This window comes from Panicum virgatum, chromosome 7K (assembly GCF_016808335.1).
Source record: "Panicum virgatum strain AP13 chromosome 7K, P.virgatum_v5, whole genome shotgun sequence".
Taxonomy (NCBI): domain Eukaryota; kingdom Viridiplantae; phylum Streptophyta; class Magnoliopsida; order Poales; family Poaceae; genus Panicum; species Panicum virgatum.
The window spans coordinates 509,796-531,847 of record NC_053142.1 but is presented as its reverse complement, the minus strand read 5'-3'; the positions used below and the strand labels follow the sequence as shown (position 1 = coordinate 531,847).

Here is a 22,052-nt window from a genome sequence, read left to right as displayed (position 1 = left end):
GGTGTTTTGTGATGTTTAGTTTGTCTGCAAACTTGTAAAATATGTAGAAAATTGTAGGAACTTCGGAAAATTGTGAAACTTATTTTGTTTTGTTTCCCTTGTTTAGATCTTCTCAGGAAAAATAGTTTCGTGATGTTACTTTTCTTTATATTTATCTACGCTTTAATGATGCAAAAGAGACTTAAATACTAAACTAATTGTGTACTACTCGAAAATGCGAAAATTAATTTTGCTAGGTTCCTGGTAAAATGCTCTTTCCAGTAGTACCACTTGGCAAAAAAATTCTCTAAAGTATATTAGGGTTTTAAGATGATTTCCTTTTCCTTTCCTGAAAACTTGTTAATGTATAACTTTCTGCTAGAAAATGGTAAGTTAGTGAAACCAGTTTTGTTAGCTTGGTTTTCATGTCTGGTACATGGGGTAATTTTCTTAGATTTGTTTAGTTAAGTTTACATGCTTTTTTCTGATTTATCTTGTACAAGGTAGCTAAAACTTGGGTTTATCATAAGTAATTTTTGGAAAATGCTTTTGCTGCAAATCCAACTTTCATGAGTTCCTTCCAATGCCCTCTGTTTGATGTATTTAATCCATATTTTATGCTTGTGGTGTAGTTAGAGTTTTATAATTCTTACCCAAGCTTCCCTGTTAGTTATACGATAAAATTGCCTATCATTTCATGTGTTGCGTCTGCACATCCTTGCATGTCATGCCATCCTCTTTTCATGTCATATCACTCTTGCATAAATCATAGCATCATTCTAATGCATCCGATCATTCATGCATTATAGTGACCGAGCCGTCGGAGAGCGAACCCATCGAACCCACCGTGGTTGCCAAACTCGAGTTCGAGGTCGAACCCGAAGAAAACCAAGGAAAGCAACTATGCATCCTTCCTTGTACCTATTTAAATTGTTACCTTTAGTTATCTCATTTGGGTAATTGTGGGTTATGACTATTATGTTAAGTATTGCATTTTTGTACCTAATTTTATTCATTGCCTTTCCTTGGGAATTGTTTATCCTCATCCTTGACACTCGTAGTTAATTGAATTATTTAATTTGTTAGATGCTTAGCCGCGCATAGAGTCTTATATCACTTGATAGGAGAATATGGTCTTACAGTCATCACACGCTTATGACGATCCTTGATTTGGCACTTGTTGGTTTCGGATGACGGTTGTTGGGAGTATGGTCTCGGGATTTGAGCGGAAGGATAGGGCCTAGAGAAAGGTGTCTCGTAGGCATAGTCCGCTTGAGTCGTTTAAGGACCGTCCGTGGATGACCTCGGTTTTGACAAATTTGTAACGTGCTACCACATATCCGAACTAATGGAAAGGATGAGCCGACTACCTTCTAGACTTGGTCTTTGATGCACGGTCCTATCTACGTGGCCATGGGTGCTATGTAGAGAGGCTTAGGGATGTCTCCGGTTGACCTAGGTAACTCTCCGTGCAAGCTAGGCGTGATGTTCAAAGTTTGAGCCTTTTTGGGAACGGTTGACACTAGTACCCCCTTACCCTACGTGATCGGTTGGGTGAGTCGCATGGTCCTTGTGTTGTGTGGGTAAAAAGAGTACACCCTTATAAAGTTTTAAATCAATTCGAATTGTCACGCTCTCGGTTATGAGCAAGCTCTTGTCCAACGAATTCTTCGTACAAAGTTTCGGTTATAGTGGGTTATGGATCAAGTTACTTACCCAGTTATTTAATTGTCTTCTTGCAATAACTAAAATTTGTTTGCGGGATGGGCAAGGTTAATTAATTGTGCTAGGAGCTAGATGGTAGTGTAGAGAGCTCATGCTTGCGCAATAATAACTTAACCTTAAAGCCTCATTTTGAGCCATTGCATAATCCTTGCTTATTTATTTGTGTAAGACTTGCGAGTACCTTTGTACTCATGTTGCTATATAAACCAAGTGCAGGTGAGCCGGAGGTAGTTTTTGGTCACTTCTATCCCGCCGACCCCGGTGCGGAAGAGGAGTAGGTGTTTGTGTTGCGATGATGCTTTTGGAGCGAGATGCTTTTGTGTGTTGTGGTTTTATTGATGTTATCCGCTGCGTAGTAGTTCTTGAGAGAGCATGATGATACATTAAACTTTACTTTTCATGCACTTTTTATGCCACTCTCTTATACAATGTTGTAAGGATGTGAGACCTTTTAATTTCAGATTTGAACCTTCCTATGTTGAATTTGTAATAATTAAGTTATTGTACTCCTTTTTATGTTTAAAATTGCTCTTGTGGTTCGTTGGTAATGTATCCTTGTGAGATATGTGTGCATGATCTTGGGAATGCGGTGGAGCACATACCGGGACTACCAGGTTTAATGCCATTTTGGGTGGATGACGTGTCGGTTGCTCAAACCCTTAGATGTGGGTTAACACGGGGCACGCTCTTGGGCGAGCACGTGTTAGCTCTCATCTTATGGGTGACGGCCGGCGGTTTGCCTAAAATGGTGTTAAATTGGGCGGTTCCTCACAACTATTAGTTAGCTAAAATCTTACAAGGAAAAAAAACTACTAGTACATATATACCTTAGTTTTTTAGATAATATGAGTAAAGGAATTATTGCTGCGTGCTACAAAGATAACCGAAGTACTCATATGTGTGTACCGCAACGCAGAACAAAAGTGGTGTGTATCGCGTGTGGAAAACAAGTGCTGACTGGTGATGATCCTTCTAGACTACTAGTATAAATAATAATGAACAAATTATGGAAGGACAAACGATATATTCAAACTGTAATAAAACAAAAGGAGGAAAAGGGCCAAGAGAGCAAATCTAGTGAAGGATCCGCGAAGCCTCTGATTGGAGTTGCACCTTTGACCGCGCGTAAGCATGACAAACACCATTTGATGTCAAAGCTAAGCATCACTCCTGATGTTAAAATTGCAGAAATGCTGCAACTTGCATGTCCGAATCAAAAGTGGGCCAGCCAGGCTGTTCTAGGTCAGAAATGAGCTCTGCAAGGCTAGCTGAGCCAGTTCAAACAGGCCAAACCTAAAATTAAGTGCAAAGCACTTCAAACACTCCAAATCTTCCTTAGATATACTCCAGGATCACACTTAATTTGCATTTAAAATCTCATGCTTCCAAGTATAAGAACATACTTCAACTTTTCATGATTTCTGCATACCGAACAAATCGAGACAAAGAAAGTTAATAGTATAAAACCAAATCTACAACTTTTAGCTGATAAAATTTTCATTTGAAGTGCCCAAATATGCATAGTTCAAATTCTAGCGTGCTGATGTTTGTGGATTATTGTACTTTTTTCTCGGGAATTTTGTACCTACATATTCAAATATTCCCAAACAATTTTATTTGTACCATTAATACATGTCGAATTCATGTATAACCTGCTAATATTAAAGAAGCAATTAAAGATTTTGACTAACGGTAAATTAACCACACAATAAGCTAGGACGCGTGTGGACAGAAGCGTGGCAAATATATCGATGCACGGGTCCTTCAATTTCTGACGATGCAGCCGTATAGTTTAGTTTTAGTGTTTCACACTGAATATGCAAATGGAATGCAATTAGCTAGCGTCAGTCATTGGACTATCCAAACCCATGTTGCTTCCAGTAGTCATCCACACTACAAAAAAGGACAATATATTATTACATCATCACTGTTTAGTTTCTCATATGGCAAACGCTCTGTTGTGCTATCAACCAGCAACAGTATTTTTCTCTCACACCAAATCAGCATCAGCCACCAGCTAGCCAACAATACTTTTCTCTTACAGCAAATCAGTACTAGCCACCAGCCGCAGCCGGCCGAACAGAGCGAAAGTAGCTAAACCCATTTCCGGAATGACATATGAGAAATTGAGTCATGCAGTTTTTTTTTATACACCACGAAGTGGAAAGTTGATTGTTCAGTTATTTTTATGATACAATGCAAATATTGGCCAAGGTAGCTAGTAATGCAGGTCGAAGAACAATATACTTGCTAGGCCCTACCACCATGTTCTGTATTATATTAAACGATCATTGTGCAGTACACCTAACACTTGCACAACAGAGAAACAAATTATCAGTTTTCAAGACATACGCACGTGCCAACACGAGATAAAATTCATGTAAAAGTACGAATCAACTATTCCCTTTTTGGTTTCTCATCATGTGCTGAGAAATTAGCATGTAATTAAAGGATAATTTTGTATATTTATTTTCACTCTCACTCTCTCCGAAGAAATAAAGAAAAGTAGCATAGGGTGTTTGGGAAGGCTCCTCCAGCAAGCGGAGCCGGAGCCGGAGCAGTTGGAGCCACGTTTTATGGTTTTGGTGGAGTACCTCTAAAAAGAGCTCCAGCTCTCCCAATACGGTGCTATCGGAGCTGCGGATGGAGCACCCCGTTTGATGCAGCTCCTGCAGCAACCGCCGAGCTGGAGCCATACCAAACCGGACCTAAGAATCAGCTACAAAAAGAACAAATTATTTTTCCCATGACAAAACATGAAAAGGGATAATTGGCATGAAATTGAATCAGGACGTCTGTCAATTTAAGTTTTCCCAACACAGAAGAGGCATCGACCCAACATGTTCTGTACCTATAATTTGGGCCTGGTAAACTTGGGATCAAACAGGTCAATTGGCTTATTTCGATTGAAGGAAGGGCCCAAGAAATGCGCCTACTAGGCCTCACTGCTTTTAATACGGCCCAAGTATAACACGTGGCACCAATTATTTCTTAAGAGTTTGCATAAGCATATGTGCAATTAAAAGGTACGGAGACAAAGGCTATAGTATTGTTTTACTCAAAGCACAATTTGCTTTCTTGTGTCTCGTGAAAAGGAAAAAATTACAAATTCGTTGTTTCTAATCTCATGCTTACAGAGTATCATTCAAGGTTATAATTTCGAATTTTCCAGTCGCATGCCATTTGAGCTTTGATTATCTAATGTTATGTTTTTGTCTCTTTTCTTTGAAGATGCAAATGTGAGGAAAAAAACACATGTTAACTTGATGGTTTGGGTCTGGTGGTCACGTGTTCTTCTGGTTGGCTTCTACACACCGCGTCCTTCCGTCTCCTTCGAGCCTCTCTCCCTCTTTCTCCTCCCCACAATAGGAAAACACCCCTGAGACCCTGATACGAAAAATCTCTCCCACTCCAACCCCTTGCCTTCATCCGAGAAGTGTAGAACTCGCTTCAACGCCCTTCCCGCGGCCGTCAAAAACCCAATCTTTCCTCTCTACGCCACCATTTTCGATGCTTTTTTTGCCCGCACAGCCGCAAAGATTGATCTTATCCCAATTGCAAAGTGCGGCCGTGGATCGGAGCATGGGGTTCCGATCCGCCGGCGGGATGCTGCAGTTGCTGGTGTGGGCAGCGTTCCTGCTGGGCTGCTGCCACGGGAGGTTCTGGTGGAGAAGAACAGCCTCAAGGTGACGGCGCCGGATGACCTCAAGGGCACGTACGAGTGCACCATTGGCAACTTCGGCGTCCCCCAGTATGGCGGCACCATGGTCGGCTTCGTCGCCTACCCCAAGGCCAACAAGAAGGCCTGCAAGAGCTTCGACGATTTCGACATCTCCTACAAGGCCAAGCCGGGAGCGTTCCCCACTTTCCTGCTTGTAGACAGGGGAGGTGAGCAAAATTACAAGATTGCTTCTTCTCCTTGCCACTGTGGTAGGACCACTTGGTCTTTGTTATGTCATCTGCGTGTGGACTTACGATTTTACTTTCTGCCCCATTCCGTTGGATTGGATAGTTACTTAGTTAGTCCCTGTTACCTAGTACGCTTTACAAGACATGGCAGCTAGTTTGAGTGGATCTACTGATGTTGAAAGATTGACGTCAGGTGGGCAATTCTTTTTTTAGTCGTGTGGTCTCTGGTTTGGTGGGTACTAGAAGATTAGATCATGTTGTCATATGATGATGTGATTAAGTTTAATACTCATTGACCCAGTTGTATAAAAGTATACTACCGCCAAACCATGACTTGATATGCATAGCAAGGGAACTTAATTCACAGTCCACTACTCCAGCATTATGCAGTATTTATGTCACTGTCCTGTCAATTCTCCGTGATGCTACATTGATTTTACTTTCAACCAATGTGTTGTTTATATAACACTCTTTTTTGTCTGTTCTAAGATGTTGCACTATATCTGCTTAGTTAAATGCATAATGGATTGCATAATATGGATTTTCTTGCACTCAGATTGCTACTTCATAAAGAAGGCATGGAATGCACAGAATGCAGGAGCAGCAGCAATCCTTGTTGCTGACGACAAGGATGAACCTCTAATTACAATGGACACCCCTAAGAAAGTGGGAGGGCAAATTATTTAGAGAACATCACTATCCCTTCAGCACTAATAACCAATAGCTTTGGGGATAGGCTCAAGAAGGCAATTGATAATGGTGATATGATCAATGTGAATTTGGATTGGAGGGAGGCTCTGCCCCATCCTGATGAGCGTGTTGAGTATGAGTTTTGGACCAACAGTAATGATGAATGTGGCCCAAAATGTGACAGCCAGATTGATTTTGTCAAGAGCTTCAAAGGGGTAGCGCAGGTACTTGAGAAGAAAGGCTGCACACAGTTCACTCCTCATTATATAACCTGGTATTGCCCAGAGGCCTTCATTCTGAGCAAGCAGTGCAAATCCCAGTGCATCAATCATGGTAGATACTGTGCACCTGATCCAGAACAGGATTTTAACAATGGATATGATGGGAAAGATGTGGTGGTCCAGAATTTGCGCCAAGTTTGTGTGTTTAAGGTTGCTAAGGAGCACAAGAAGCCTTGGTTAGGGTGGGACTATGTTATTGATTTTACGATTCGGTGCCCAATGAAGGAAAAGAAGTACACAAAGGAGTGCGCTGATGGAGTTATCAAGTCACTTGGTATGTTTTGTATTTGCTTCTGTTTCGCTATGTTCTGTGGCAAGCTGCAGTATTTGTACTGAACCTCTTTATAATTCACAGGCCTTGATCATAAAGCAATAGATAAATGTATTGGTGATCCAGATGTTGATGAAGAAAACCCTCTTTTGAAAGCCGAACAAGATGCACAGGTTAGTACTTCACTGTGAACACGTGATCTTTTCTGTTCATCCTATTGTTAATCTGAATACATCACCATCCACCACGTTGTATAGATTGGCAAGAACTCTCGTGGTGATGTCACCATCTTACCAACTCTTGTAATCAACAATAGACAATATAGAGGTATGTGCTATTCTATCTTGTAAATTATGATAAAAAGTGTGCACGGGCAAAGCTGCAGCTAGGCGTTAGGGTCCGCCGACCCCGATGATTTTTTGCAAAATCAGTGGTAAAACACTGTTTCACATTGTTCCACAATGAAGCCGACCCCGGCGTGCAATGAAGCTGACCCAGGCGGCGTTCTCGGCTGGCTTTGCCCCTGTTGTGTTGAGATTTCCAGATGAACTTACCTGATGTCTATGTTTCTCAGGGAAGCTTGACAAAGGAGCAATTCTTAAAGCACTTTGTGCTAGTTTTCGGGAAACTACTGAGCCAGCTGTTTGCTTGAGTGAAGGTTGGTGCATTGATTTCCCTAGTTTTTCCATTTTTACTGCATTTATGATGCTTGCACTTCACCAAGTGTAACTTGCATGTAGTATGCTCTTATGTATTTTTTTATAACCTTAGATATACAAACAAATGAGTGCCTCGAGAACAATGGTGGTTGTTGGCAAGATAAGGCTGCTAACATCACTGCATGCAAGGTACCTCCTGTAGTGTTAGGTTTCTCTTGAAAATTTGGATTTCCAGTTTGTTCTGTTTTAAGTGTTTAATATATGTATATAATAATTATTCGATGAATATGCAGAATACTTTCCGTGGAAGAGTTTGTGAGTGTCTAGTTGTGAAGGGAGTAAAATTCGTTGGTGATGGCTATACTCATTGTGAAGGTATGCGGCAAGGCATTAGGATTCATCTTTTGGCATTTTCTTTTTCTTATTTGTTAACAATAACATAGTAAGATTGCTGAAGATCAATAGTTGGCACTAGAACTTTCTGAATTGCAACATGTGCTTTTGTAATTGTAGCTTCCGGTTCTGGGCGATGTGAAATTAACAATGGAGGGTGTTGGAAAGACATCAGGGATGGGCGGACATACTCTGCCTGCACTGTAAGTGTCAAATGACTTTTCTACTGTCCTTAAAACTGCCATATTATCAGTAGGGTCCTGTTCTGTTTTTGATTAAAAACAATGCTTGCAGACTCTTAAATTTTAGTTGTGATGTCTGCATTCTGCAGGATGAGGGCTGTAAATGCCCAGATGGGTTCAAGGGTGATGGTAAACACAAATGTGAAGGTAAGGTTCATTTCCTTTGGTCCTTTTAGAAATGTTTGCATGTCCTTGTCAGCTTCTGCTGTAATGGATAAATTTGAATATGCACTTCAGAATTGGTTTTGCTATTGAACTGTTCCCACTTTTCATTTGATGCTGATGTGAAAAATTTTGCGACAGACATTGATGAATGCAAGGAAAGGACTGCATGTCAGTGCAAAGAATGCAAATGCAAGAACACATGGGGAAGCTATGAGTGCGGCTGCAGTGGAGGATTGCTTTACATGAAGGAGCATGATACATGCATAAGTAGGCCCCCAAACATCTACACTTCCATTTTATTACTAACTCGTATTTATGTTGAATTAGTTTACTAGTGAGACTTAAGGCCATAAATTAGCAGAAGTTGCTGGCTAATTCACCTATTTGAGGCACATGAATCATAATTTTTTATATTTACTCCGATTACTGATAGTTTGGAAGCTCAAAGTAGCACCAAATGCTGAATCTAGACATGAACTTGACACTAAGTGATACTGTTTCCGCAATTGCTATACTCAGGTAAAAATGGAGCAACAGAAATAGGCTGGGGCTTCTTGTGGGTTATCTTCTTTGGCGTAGTGGCGGCAAGAGTTGCAGGATATGCAGTGTACAAGTACAGGATCCGGGTAAGACATGAGCGGATTTCATCTGTTGATATTTCTATGTTCATTACCTTTTGTTGACTCTAGGATCTGATTCTATTTTTGCATTGCCTGTAACTAACAAAGGAATATGGACTCAGAGATCCGTGCCATCATGGCTCAATACATGCCCCTGGACAACCAAGGAGATGTTCATAGTCATTCTCATCATATTGAGATGTGAGGAGGATGAAGACTATGAGAGGAAACCGAGAAATGATCCAGCTTATATCCACTCAAGCTACATGTGCATAACCATAACGATCTTTATGTCTCACACGCAAAGCGAGATCCTCCTGTAAATTGAGCTTAGGTTGTAGACGTGTTTTATTATTTTGTTTAGTAATAATTGCCATCTCCTGTTTCAGTACCAATAAAGGAGATGGTAGATGTGAATGACTGGTGTTTAGTCATGTTTGTGGTCAGTGGTAGAGGGATACGAGTGCCAACAAACAGAAAACTCCGCCTGGCATCCAGTGAATGAGAAATTGCGTGTATTTGTAAGGGGATGGGACTAGACTCTTATCTGTGTGATTGTGTCTAATAGAAAGACGCTTTGCTTCCCTGTAAAACATATGTTTGAGCCGAATCAGTAACTGAGAAAGTTAGCTTCGACTGGTTAACTGAATTCCAAAGCGTTCTGGGATCACATAGTTAGCTTCGACTGGTTAATTGAATTCTAAAGCGTTCTTGGATCACATACTGATGTTGTGTATTTATTAGCATTGATCTTGGAACAGGTGAATTGAAATATGAGATTGATAGAGCTGGTGCTAATTGCTTATTCAGTTGTACGCTACGCCGCTCAATTGGATTTCAGTTTCTGATACTGAAATCCTCGATCTAAAGGTTGTTGCCTCAGTGACGACACAATTTTAGTGGATACGGAAGTGGAGTTGTTGACTTCTTGTTGGTCAGGATGCATCTTTTATCATGAAATATAACAAAAATCATTGGTAGGCATAGCCGCAAAGGTGCTCTGTAGTCTGTAGTCTGTACTCATGTTCTTGGGTCACAGTTAATCAGTTGCAATCAGAGGAGTTTGAGATGTGAGATTATGAGCTGAAAGGTTTAATGTTTCGCAGCAGGATCCACATGCACCGGAAATGTAAATTTCCCAGGGACAAAAGATGCAGAGCATTCGTACATGTGAATGGGACAAATGGCCGAACAAAAAACTAGTACTCTCTTCAAATCCAAAATCCTCTTTAATCCTCTATGCTCTGTTCATATACTGTCCGGTTCTTGAATCAACTAGGATATCATCGCCTACGTTCACAAAAGAGGGCACCGTGACAACAGCTCCAGTTTCTAGGGTTGCAGGCTTTGTTCCTCCTACGAAATACAGTAACAATACGATTCTGGTTACTGGGATGCCATCCTTGTATGTAAATTGCTTGGTTTCCTTTGAACACGAACTGGGAGCCATCCTTGTATGTAAATTGCTTGGTTTCCTTTGAAAGGGATGGTTCTTGTAGCTGTAAGTTTTCATGAAGAAGTGACTACTAGTTGTTGCATGACTGAAGAGCTTTGAGGAAGAAACAATGAGCATAAAACATGGATTGGTGAAGCAAAAGAAATCTGCGGTAGGACAAAGATACAGCATGTTTAATTCCAGAAATTACAGAAAATAAGAAAATGCAAGAGTCCTGTTAACTAAGCTAAAGCATGTAGCAGAAGTTTTTTTTTCTCCAAGGAAAAACAAAAGATGTACTACCAACACAGAGAACTGAGGGGAAAACAGAAGAACTGCTAAACTGTGGCAAGATTAGGAAGATGTGAGTTATAGAGGCCAGATTACCGTACTTCCAGCTCGAAAGGTTTTCTCAACTGTATTGCCAGTGACATAATTGCGCATTTTTGTCCTGCAAAAGCAGCACCTTTTCCAGGCTTGACGTGGAGAAACTCTGTTGTTGGGTGGAGAGGAGGAAATTATATTTCTCATAACAATGATAGGCACTGCGTAGCAGCGGCTAAGGCTACAGCTTAGAATTGTAGATAGATTTGTGTTTACAAATTAAACACCCTTTCCATCTGAACGAATTCTAGTCCGATTGTTTCCTACCGTTTTCAGCCCTAGTGCTACACTCTGGTGGTCTAAACCTCTCTAAACCTCCGTGTGCTTTGTGCTTGAGTCGCTACCATTCTGCTTGTTAGCGAGCACCGGTCCCTACGCTCTTCAGTATTCTACTCTTACTTTCTTGGGTACTTGCGTACCACCATGTCGCACCCGTCGACAGGTACGAAAAGATATGGTACAGGAAGCATTGTTGGAGAAGATTTTGATATGGAAGATGGAATTGATTTAGAGGGCAAAATCTGCCTGTTCTTTGAATTAATTACTCCATTGTGATAAAAGCATACCCAACACTCCATTGATGTGAAAGGGGCACGTGAAACAGTAGGAATCATTGAAACTCTTGATTTTAGGTTGGTTGAGGACGGGCCGTTGAAGAAGATTTTTTTAGCCATCCGTGGAGCTCAGCTGTTGTTTTTGGGTTTTTTTAAAAAAAAAAGAGAACGTGGGCCCTTGCATACCCTTCTGTTGATAGCTGGCCGGCTGCTCATCCGTAAATTTTACAGAGCCGTTGTCGCCTCTCTCCCCGACTTCTCGGCAGTCCGCATCCATCCGCCGCCGCTCTCTCCTCCGCTCGCCCTCGCTCGGCGCATCCTCCTCCCCAAGCCTAGCGCGAGCCGCCGCCGCTCTCTCCTCCGCTCGCCCTCGCTCGGCGCATCCTCCTCCCCAAGCCCAGCGCGAGCCGCCGCCGCTCTCTTCTCCGATCGCCCTCGCTCGGCGCATCCTCCTCCCCAAGCCCAGCGCGAGCCGCCGCCGCTCTCTCATCCGCTCGCCCTCGCTCGGCGCATCCTCCTCCCCAAGCCCAGCGCGAGCACCAGCTCCTCGGGGACAGCCGCATCCTCCGGCGCATCTCCTCCGCGACGGATCCTGCAGCAACTTCATCTCCTCGTCCTCCGCGACCGTACCGGCGAGCTTTCTCATCCTCCACGTCAGCAAGCTTCTCCTGTTCTTCTCCCTTCCTCTGACCTTGATGCTTCTCCTATCGATTCATCCTTTTGGTCGGTTTTTTTTCTTGCAGACCTACGTTCTCTGGTTGCTGCGCGGATCCGGAAGATGTTTATGCGCCAGAACCTTTCTTGCAGTAGTTGCCGACAGCCCCGTCTTCTTGACGGAGCTTACCAGGTTTCAATCATTCTTCTGATGTCGATGGTTGCAACTTTATTATCGGAGCATTATTTTTATTTTCCTTTCGTTTTGTTGTTTCGTTAGTGCACATTGACCGCAGGGTCTTTGGATGAAGCATGTGGCCAGCTACTGTGCTATTCATGCTCAAGAGCGCACTCCATTATCACATCTCATCCCTGCTTCCGAGTAGTTGGCCTGGACAGCAGAATCATGGCCGGTGTGATTGATTGCCCTTATCGCTGTGGTGCAAACTTAACTCCAGCTAACTACATGAAACATACCCGGTCTTGCAATCTCAGGGAACTCATGTGTCCGATGGCTATTTGTAGACAGAAGCCATTTTTCTGGAATACGCTGGTCTCTCATCTGATAGACCATCATGGGTTTTTTAATGAGAATATACCTTATGAAGTTACAAACAAGATATTTCCTTGATCCGTTGTGTAACGGGCATTGTTTTAGAGGGTCAAGAGGAATACTTTGTTTTCTTCATTACAGAAACAGGCCTATACTTCATTTGGCTCGGTGATGCTGAGGCTAAACCTGATCTTCCAAGTTTCTTGCTCAAGGTGTACTTATATCAGGCTGGTCTGGATGGGCGACCACGGGAGGAACTTGGGCACTACTTAAGTCCACATCCAGCTAGGATTATGGACGTTATTCACCTATGTGTGATCCCAAGTGTCGCCAATATCAATATTACACAACAAAGCTTCTACTTGTGGGTGTTGATAGAGGATAGAGCCTGAGTCCTGATGGATTATTGAACTCTAGTTGGTTGTGAGGATGTTTTGTGGTGTGTGTGCTAATGGACTATGATGGACTATTATGTTTGTGTACTTTGAACAACAATGTTGTGTAATTTATTGAAACCTACTAATCTACTATGTTTGTACGATTAGTACCTTTGTGTAAATTTCTTGCTAGTTAATTACGAAGCTTGGGCTTTTGTTTGTATATGACTTGGAAACTGCTGCAGCAGTTTACCGAAATAGAATCAGTCCAGACCCTATATTCTTGACAGCAGAATCTTCCTCAACTGGTGGATTTTATGCCATCAAAAGAAAGAGGGCAGGTTTTGCATGCCACAGTTAATGATGCAAATGTTGTGCCTTTTGTCAGCGGTCAAGTATGATCTTCTGTACTTCTGGACTCCCCTTTCTTATCTATGTATCAGATACTTCTTTGAAGTTTTAACACAATTTTGGTATACAGTTAAACAACCTTGAGCTCGTGGTAAATCTTGCCAAGAGGGCTAATCTTCCTGGTGCTGAGAATTTGGTAAGCTCCATTACTGAGATGACTTATGTGGATGCTATTTTGTTGGCCATGCTTTCTTGGCTGTTTTGATGCTCATTTGCTCAAGAGGAAACTAATATGGATTAGCAAACTGTACAACCCAAAATTTCTTGAGAAACCAGGAGGGGCAAGTCCCTATTGATTAGCAAACTAATATGGAAAAATGGAAACAGAGCTATGTACATCATTAAAAGAAAAGAAAAAGAAAAGAAACAGAGAAAAAAGAAAAAGAAAAGAAATAGAGTTATGTACAGCAATGCAAAAAGGAGCAACTAGATGTAATCTATTTGAATGGCATATCTTGTCAAAATGTTTGCTTCATCAATTCATTTCATATCTTTCAGTCCCAAATGTGTTTATGTTGGGAAGACCACATACTTGATCATATGGCACCAGCTGGTTTCCACCTATAGCTTGTTGTTTTAGGGGATTTTCTATCACTGTCATTGCCCCACAGGTGCTTATGTTGCTTGTACTTCAGTGATTTCGAAGAGCTATATGCATGTACAGAATTCTTTTTGCCAAAGCTTCACTGATGTGTCCAGAGATTTAAATTGCACACATAACTGACTTCTGTACTGCTTCATTCGTTTCTACTATGTGTATTAGGATTTGAAAGTCTTTTGCGATGTACTTGACTACCAATCTCTTACAATGTATCATCAATCGCTACAAAACTAATGGTGTATTAGAAGATATCTGAATGAAATATGAATGCATTCATACAACTTTGATATACTAAGCATGCATATCATTTAACTAGTTCATATTTTATGAAGGTTGACCTTTTAAAATCCAAATTTGCCTTTGTAAATGAAAGGTGCATCTGGGAAAAAATAGCTTCAAAATAACATGTAGACATTCATGCGCTTGTCAAAGAAACTACTTTTCATACATATTCCATTTCTCAGTTCTCAGACTTATTGAGCCATTATCCTTGCATTCATGCAAGTATTGATGTTTTGCAATGTTTATAGAAGTTGTAGACTGTGTAGTTGAAGTTACCTATATTGTCAAGGTTGTATGGTTTTCATGAAATTCTTAATTGTATTGCAGGTTGTCCAAAGATTTCAGGAATTGTTTGCACAGACAAAATACAAGGAAGTAGCAGAGCTGGCTGCGGAATCTCCCTAGGGCCTGCTGAGGACGCCTGAGACCGTAGCGAAATTTCAGGTGAGTTTCTGGTTCTTTTGTGTACGATGAAGCTATTGAGGTTTGTGCACCTCCTTTCAACAGGTGTCACCTTTGGACATTTTCATAAGTCATAGTTAATTTGGTGAAATAACTACTGTGCTAGGATCTTGATAAATTCATGGGATTTTTTTGACTAAAGTTGTTAAGTTTTCTGTGTATTGCGGAAGAGAAACCTTTAGTGCTTACCGGTCATTCCTCAGACTTTTTAGACACTGTAGAAAAGTACTATAGTTAATTTCTCATATGCCTCCTGCTATCAGGATTAATTTAAACGCATATAGTTAATCACCTTGGAGTCTAGGTTCCTTCGTTTGACTGAATTTTTGTTATTTTTGTTAAAATTGTAGAGGGTTCCTGGGCAAGCAGGGCAAATGCCCCTGCTCTTGCAGTACTTCGGCACACTGCTAACTCTGGGAAGCTCAATGCCTTCGAGTCCCTTGAGCTATCTCCACTCGTCGTCAATCAGAACAAAAAGAATCTTCTGGAAAATTGGTTGGCAGAAGACAAGTTGGAGTGCAGTGAACTGGATTATTGATTGCATGAATCTTACTGTACTTTGCCAAATTACATGGAACTTTTCTAGTTTTTTCACTAATCATGTCTTGTGCCCTTTGATGTAGACTGTGGATAATGATCTTACACAAAAAATATACATAAAGGCTAGGGCAACCCCTAAAGTTGTTGCTGATTTTGCTGAAAGTAGTGAGTTTGACAAGATACTTATGTACTTGATAACACCGGATTGCAGTAGGATGATGCAATTAACACAGGTTCAATTTTGTTGGGAAATTCTGAGGAACACGAGCAAGTGGGAGGACGATTGCAGAGCAAGTGTCACGTTCCTGCTGCAGGTGAAGAAGCTAATTCGGGAGATGCTGCTGGTGCAGCTGCTGCTGCTAGCCAAGGTGACTTTATGCGTGATGATGCCAGACCATCCGAAGTGCAGATGAGATACCTAGGCCCATTGGGAGGGATGTAGCAAAGAAAAGGCGCAGCCAAGGCGGCTCAGCATCATCGACCTTTGCCTGCCTGGAGTTGTTTGAGAAGATGGCCAAGAACAGAGAAATCAAGCATCAACATTCATCACTGTGCAGGAGAGACAGCTTGAGTTACAGGAAAAGCATTACAATTTCGCGAGGGATCAGTGGGAAGCATCTATTATGATGAAGGATGATCTCAACACTTGCTCAGAGGTCGCACGTGAGTACTTCATCAACCTACAGAGGGAGATACTGGAGAAAAGATTCAACCGTGGAGGTCGCAGCAGCAGCAATTAACCGAAACCTCTACTTCGGCTTGTATTTTTCGCATTTGCTTAGGATAGTTGTTTATTATTGAACAATGTAAAATGCTGTGAGATACTTGTTGTGAGAAACTTGTGACAATATTAGGCAGCAACTTCCGATCTGATTATGGTTTGTTTTCTAGCTCCAGCCACTATACTGATGAGTTTATCAGTACGTACATACAGCTGTGAATTGTGGCACTGTTTTTTCACTGCAATAAGGTTGCCGAGTTTATCCTAATAATAATTTGTATCTCTTTCGGAGTGAGGCCGATCGCTGACTGATGTGCTCACGACAGTTGCACCTTTTGTAATCAAGCATCAGCATACTTATCTGCTATAATTTGATCGATATTGATATAGGGCGGCACAAGATGATCCAACTACCTGGAGATGCAGTAACCTAGAGAAGTAGCACATGATCAAACTACCTTGTCAAGCACTGATAAAAGGAGGAGACATATGATCCAACAAGCACAAGCTATGTCAGTAACATCTACACACATGCCCCCTGGACACTCCAATTGAACAGAACCTAGCTTTGCTGGGACGCACACACGCATACAACATACAAAGCACAAGCTATCAGGAGATGCGAAGCACACATTCAGTTGCCAAAATTTTTGCAGCCAAGCAGCACTCACTGTAAATTTTTTTTGCAGTCAAGCACCACTCACTTGAATACACAGCCAAGCTTTCAGGAGATGCCAAGCACACATTCAGTTGCCAAAATTTTTGCAGCCAAGCAGCACTCACTGGAAAAAAAATTTTGCAGCCAAGCACCAGTCGCTGGAATTTTTTTTTGCAGCCAAGCACCACTCAGTTGAATACACAGCCAAGCTTTCAGGAGATAACAAGCACACATTACAACAACAACAACAACAACAACAACAACAACAACATAGCCTTTTTTCCCAAGCAAGTTGGGTTCAGTTGCAAAATTTCATGTATTTGAAGAAATTTCTTCCTCAATGAAATAAACATGCAGATTATGATTTAACCAAATAAAAGGGATGTCACTACACACACACACACACACAGGTGCACCTCTATTCTGTGCAATCAAATAAGAAACTGACTTGTATATACACAGACTCATGTCTATTCAGTGCAATCACACATGCACCTCTACATATATATACACACCATTACAGACATGAAGCTCCCTAAGAGTCAACCTCAGCTCGTCTGCCTCGGTTTTCTGCTTTTCGAGTGCATTCAGAACTGAATCCCTCTCATCTTGCAGGGAGGAAGACTTCCCCTCAAGATCACTGCAGAGAGTACGCAGATCAGCCATGGAACCGTGGAGCTTCTTCAATTCATCCCTCAACTCTCCAACCCCAGCATCTTTAGCATGGATCGTGTACAAAGAAGCATCCGGCCAACCTTCCCCTTGAGAACCTACAATTCAGACTGCAACCTTTTCTTCTCAATATCATGCACCGCTGCAGCAGCCTCATTCGCCTTCACCACCTTGCCAATCTCACTCCAGAGCCTAAATACTTCAGCGACTGCCGAGTTGTGCTTCTCACCCGCCTCTGCAACCTCGGCTTGGAGCTTCTCCACCGCCTTCCTTGCAGCTGGATCTCCATCTTCATTTCATCGACAGCTGACTCCAACTCGCTGTTCCTAGCAATGGCCGCCGAGAGCTCCACCTCCAAAGAACCGACCTCCGCCTCCATTTCCGCCTTCCTGGATTGCAGAGCCTCCAATTCCTTCAGTATCTCCTGGAGCTTCTCCTCCATCCCCTGCTTTGCTTCCTCTGCGTTCCTCTTGAACTCGTTGAAGCTTGATTCCACCTCCACCTTCTGGGCCTGGACAGCGCAAGCCGCCGCCCTCGCCGCCTCCAACTGCTCCTCCAATCGGCCCCTCTCCGCGCGCAGCTCGGAGCGCTCCGCCTCCAATCCGACGACGGCAGCCACCAATCCGGCGGCCTTCTCGGCCGCGGCCGCCGCCTCGGCGTCCTTGGCGCCGAGCCGCTCCGAGAGCGCCCCCACCTCCACGCCCGCCGCCTGCAGCTGCGCCGCGGGCTCGGCCCGCGCCCGAGCACCTCCCGCGCCGCCACGAGGCGTGCCCCTAGCGCCGCGCGCTCCTCCTCCGCGGCCCGGAGCGGCGCCGCGAGCGCCGCGCGCAGCACCCCGCGCTCCTCCGCCGCGACCGCCGCGGCGTCGGCCTTCACCTCGCCGAGCCGCGCCTCGAGTGCCGCCGTCCCGCACCGCCCCATTGGCACCGCCCGCCGCCGCAGCCGTCTCATTGGGCACGGCCGGAGCCGGAGCCGGTGGTGCCTCGTCCCTATTGGCCGCGGGATCCGGGGGTGGAGCCTACTCTAGCTCCCCGTAGGCGGAAGGCATGGTCTCGTCAGCGTCGGTGTCGGCCATGGCGGCGCAGCGCTTGGCCTTCTTGCCCCTGCCCATGGCCGGCGCGTGACTTGTCCCCGCTAGGGTTCTGGGTTCGGGAGACTCGGCCACATGGTTCGACCCGGCCATGGCGGCCGCGGCGGCGCAGCGTCGCTTGCATGCGCGCAAGGCGGGGAAGGGAGCACGAAGGGGCGGAGATGCAGGAGAGGAGAAAAAGGAGGAAGAAGCAGAGAGGAGAGAAAGTGGATCGGCTGCGGCGGCCGCGGCGGGCGAGGGAGACTTCAGCGTGGGAGCGCGAAGGTAACGGCCAGGCGCGCGATGAGGGTAGCTGCGCGCTCGATCTAGCTGGAGAAAGAAGACGACGCTGCGATAGGGGAAGCTGTCGGGGGAGGCGCTGCGGGAGGTAGGGGGTGTCTGTAGCCGCTATTCAGGGGAGAGGGAACGGTCGAGTGAACCGCTGCGCATAGTCTTATGCAACCAACTAAATAAGGGGAAAGTCGTAATCTTTTTGAAATTCACATTTAAAATATTAAACATGGATTAATTACAAAACTTATTTGTAAATTTGGAGATGAATTTATTAAGACTAATTAATCTGTCATTAGCATATGATCACTGTAGCAGTTAATGTATCAATTTAGTGTCTAATCATAGTCTAATTAGACTCATTAGATTCATCACGTAATTTACAAGTAAACTATGCAATTAGTTTTTTATTTTATTACATGTTTCTACTTATTCAAGTGGGCTATGTGCTGCTAGGCCACCTAATTGCTGGAAATTACGGGGCCCATGGGTCACCCATGGGTCTAAATCCATACCCGCACCCGCAACCACCACAGTATAGATGCGGGTGGGTGCAGACCCACAGGTGCATTTTCTCATCCGCACCTGCACCCAATGGGTGTGAGACCCATGGGTGCGGGCACCCGTGGGTCCGACTGCCATCCTTAAGTGGAATAGATATGTGAATGCATGTGATATATTATGGATGTAAATGGATTGTATATGTATTTTGTATGAAAATTTAGAATTAAAATGAAATTTGAGGAAAATTTTAGCCCCTGGTCGTAATAATTTTCAGTGGCATGGGATAGGCCGTCGAAAATTAACCAAATTAATTTTGGGCGGCCTGGATCAGGCCACCGAAAATTGACCTGAGAAGGCCGTAGAAAATTAGTGATTACTAATTTTTGGCTGTTTTTTGTGTCTGTCGAAAATTTGTTAATTTCAGCAGCTGGACTTTAGCCGCCGAAATTATTTTACTTTCGGCGGCTGAACATGGCCGCAGAAAATTAATTAATTTGCGGCGGTATACCGCCGAAAATAAGCTTATTTTCGGCACTTTTCGGACGACAGTCGTGCATCGCCGAAAATAAGAAAAGCCGCCAAAAATTACTTATTTTCGGCGAGAAATTGCTATTTACGGTGGTTTTTGGCCGCCGAAAATTGTTAGGATTGCTGTAGTGATGACCAGGCACCAAATCATATGTTTCAACCACCTTTTATATTTGGTACCTCTAGGCTTTTTTATTCTTTTTCGTTTTATTTGATAGCCCTGAAGCGTCCAATTTTCAAAATCAATGAAATACTCGAAAATGAGCTTCAAGTTAGCCAAGAGGCGACATAAATCATCTGAATCCATCTATCTATCTATACTATAAAGATCGAAAATAATTGAAAACGTTCCTCACCTGATTCGGATCCACCTTATCCCTCACGCTAGACCCACCTATCAGGATGAATTAAAGTGAAAAGGGGTGTAGACATATAAAAAAAATTAGAAGTTAAAAAAATTAGAAGTTAGCCAGCGTTTCTACCAAAAACTAATTATTTTTCTCACCAATTCCTCGCTTATCCACCCGCCACTCTCTTCACTCTTGCCATCCGCGTACATGGAAGAACTCGGACTCTCCTCGCTCATAACCGCCTGCACCAGGACTCTCTCCAATCCCAACGGTCAACACCATTAAATATTCCTATATATACGATATATACTAGATATTTCTAAATTATTTCTTCTTGCACAATATGGTTTAAATCTAATTAGTTTCTTAAATTATATGTGTGTCACACGTGCATATCGTATGTGCATCTATGCTAGTATTTTGAAACATTTGCAATATTTTAGATTTTCCGCTCTTCTTATTTAGGGACGGGACCACCTGACAGAAGTGACCCAAAGTCTGTCTTTCCCCCTTGTCTTCGTCGTCGACGGCGTCGTCAGGGGAGGAGAGGGGGAGCCGGGAGCTCAGGGCGTCGTGCGGCGGCGGTAATGGCATGTCAGGAGCTCCAATTCCGAGCGAGGATGAGGATGGCTTGGCCTCCACGTGCTGTTCGAGTCGCCGTCTTCCTTTTGATTTTTTCCTCCGCACGGATTGGTTTGGCCCATTCAACAGGCAGCGAAATTCAGCGTGCTGAGGTCAGGAGGACAGGAGAAAGATGGATGGAGAGCGAGAGGAGAAGGATACACAGGAGGGGAGCAAAGCAATCCTAATCTGTTCAACACCAACACCAACCCCAGGCCCAATCCGCCGCTGTCAGGTCAATGTGTGCGCATTGCATTTAGTGCTGCTGGGAGCGGTCGATGCTGGGATGGTTGGGGGGATTGGGATTTTGTCTCTTCCTCCCCTTTCCGGACAAGCAGCGGAAGCAGGTGGAGGAAAGAATTGGTCACCCAATTCAGAAATGGTCAATGCAGCTCACTGTCCCTAAACAAGGGTGTGCTGCTACCTTCCTCGCTTGTTCGCACCAGCATCAGTGTCCCTTTCATAGGAGAGATCCCGCCCCTTTCCATCGCATTCACATACCCTCCATTGCCTTTTTGCCACTACAATATCTTAATCGCCAGCGTAAACTCGCCGTAGTAACTTGCTCTGCTACTCGAGAACTTGCATCTTTCTTTATCGCGCCGTCCCCTCCACTCGGTGGCTCTAATCAGCTCAATCAATCCCTCTGCTTGGTGGCTACCTGCTGCTTGCTTTGCTACCTGGTGAGTTCGTTCAGCTTCCTTTGAAGTTGCTCTTGATTACCTTGCTTTGTTAGAAAATCCCAAAGTCCAAATGTTTTTTTTTGGGCTCTGTTAGGGGCATACCATGTCATGCATCCTTGGTGAGCTCATGCTCAACTATGTTGTTATAAGTTATGACTGTAATTGTTTGTTAGGGATGCAGCACTAAAGGAGCTGTCTGTGTGTGGTCCTGTTGGATGGATCAAGTGCTCGTCTGCATGTTCTCATTGGTCCACCCACGGCTGCATTTTGGTGAGCCAATCATCAGAGCACGACAAGCCACTCCTTGACAACCTACAAAACTGGACCACGGAGAATCGTTAGATTCGACACGAATGTATGAGCCAAGTTCATTCATAATTACTTATGGTCCTGGCGACTGACACGCTCCAACGTGGTGGGCACCGGAAACTCCTGGCGCTGCCCAAACTGTCTCCTGACTCTCTAGGGGCAATATGTCTCAACCGCGATGTCGTAAACCAGTATGGCTGTAGTAAGCCACAGGCTCGCATTCGCCACAGCCTCAGGGCTGTAAGGCTCCCAGACAACGTTCTCGGACGTCAGCATGTCGAGCTCCGAAACAAACTCAGGATATGCGCATCTAACCTGCGCATTCGCCCAAGACCTCTACAGTCCGAATAAGTAAAATTAAAAGTGCGCTAATGCATCATGTAACAATGAATAACAAAATTAGATTTGTTGCGAACGTACCTGACGCCAGATCCAGAGAGTTCCCATAGTGGGCCTGTC

General features: G+C 43.7%; 2 long non-coding RNA genes and 1 pseudogene across 2 annotated transcripts; 2 read left to right on the top strand and 1 right to left on the bottom strand.

The window, feature by feature from the left end:
- Positions 1-5,099: 5,099 nt before the first annotated feature.
- Positions 5,100-9,454, top strand: LOC120639479 (annotated as a pseudogene).
- Positions 9,455-10,032: 578 nt separating this feature from the next.
- LOC120639484 lies at positions 10,033-10,814 on the bottom strand. The gene is made up of 2 exons (XR_005661440.1): positions 10,757-10,814; positions 10,033-10,290 (listed from the first exon to the last, which is right to left on the bottom strand). It is a non-coding gene; the product is annotated as an uncharacterized LOC120639484 (long non-coding RNA).
- Positions 10,815-13,232: 2,418 nt separating this feature from the next.
- On the top strand, positions 13,233-14,623 carry LOC120639483. The gene is made up of 3 exons (XR_005661439.1): positions 13,233-13,286; positions 13,373-13,438; positions 14,513-14,623. It is a non-coding gene; the product is annotated as an uncharacterized LOC120639483 (long non-coding RNA).
- Positions 14,624-22,052: the final 7,429 nt, after the last annotated feature.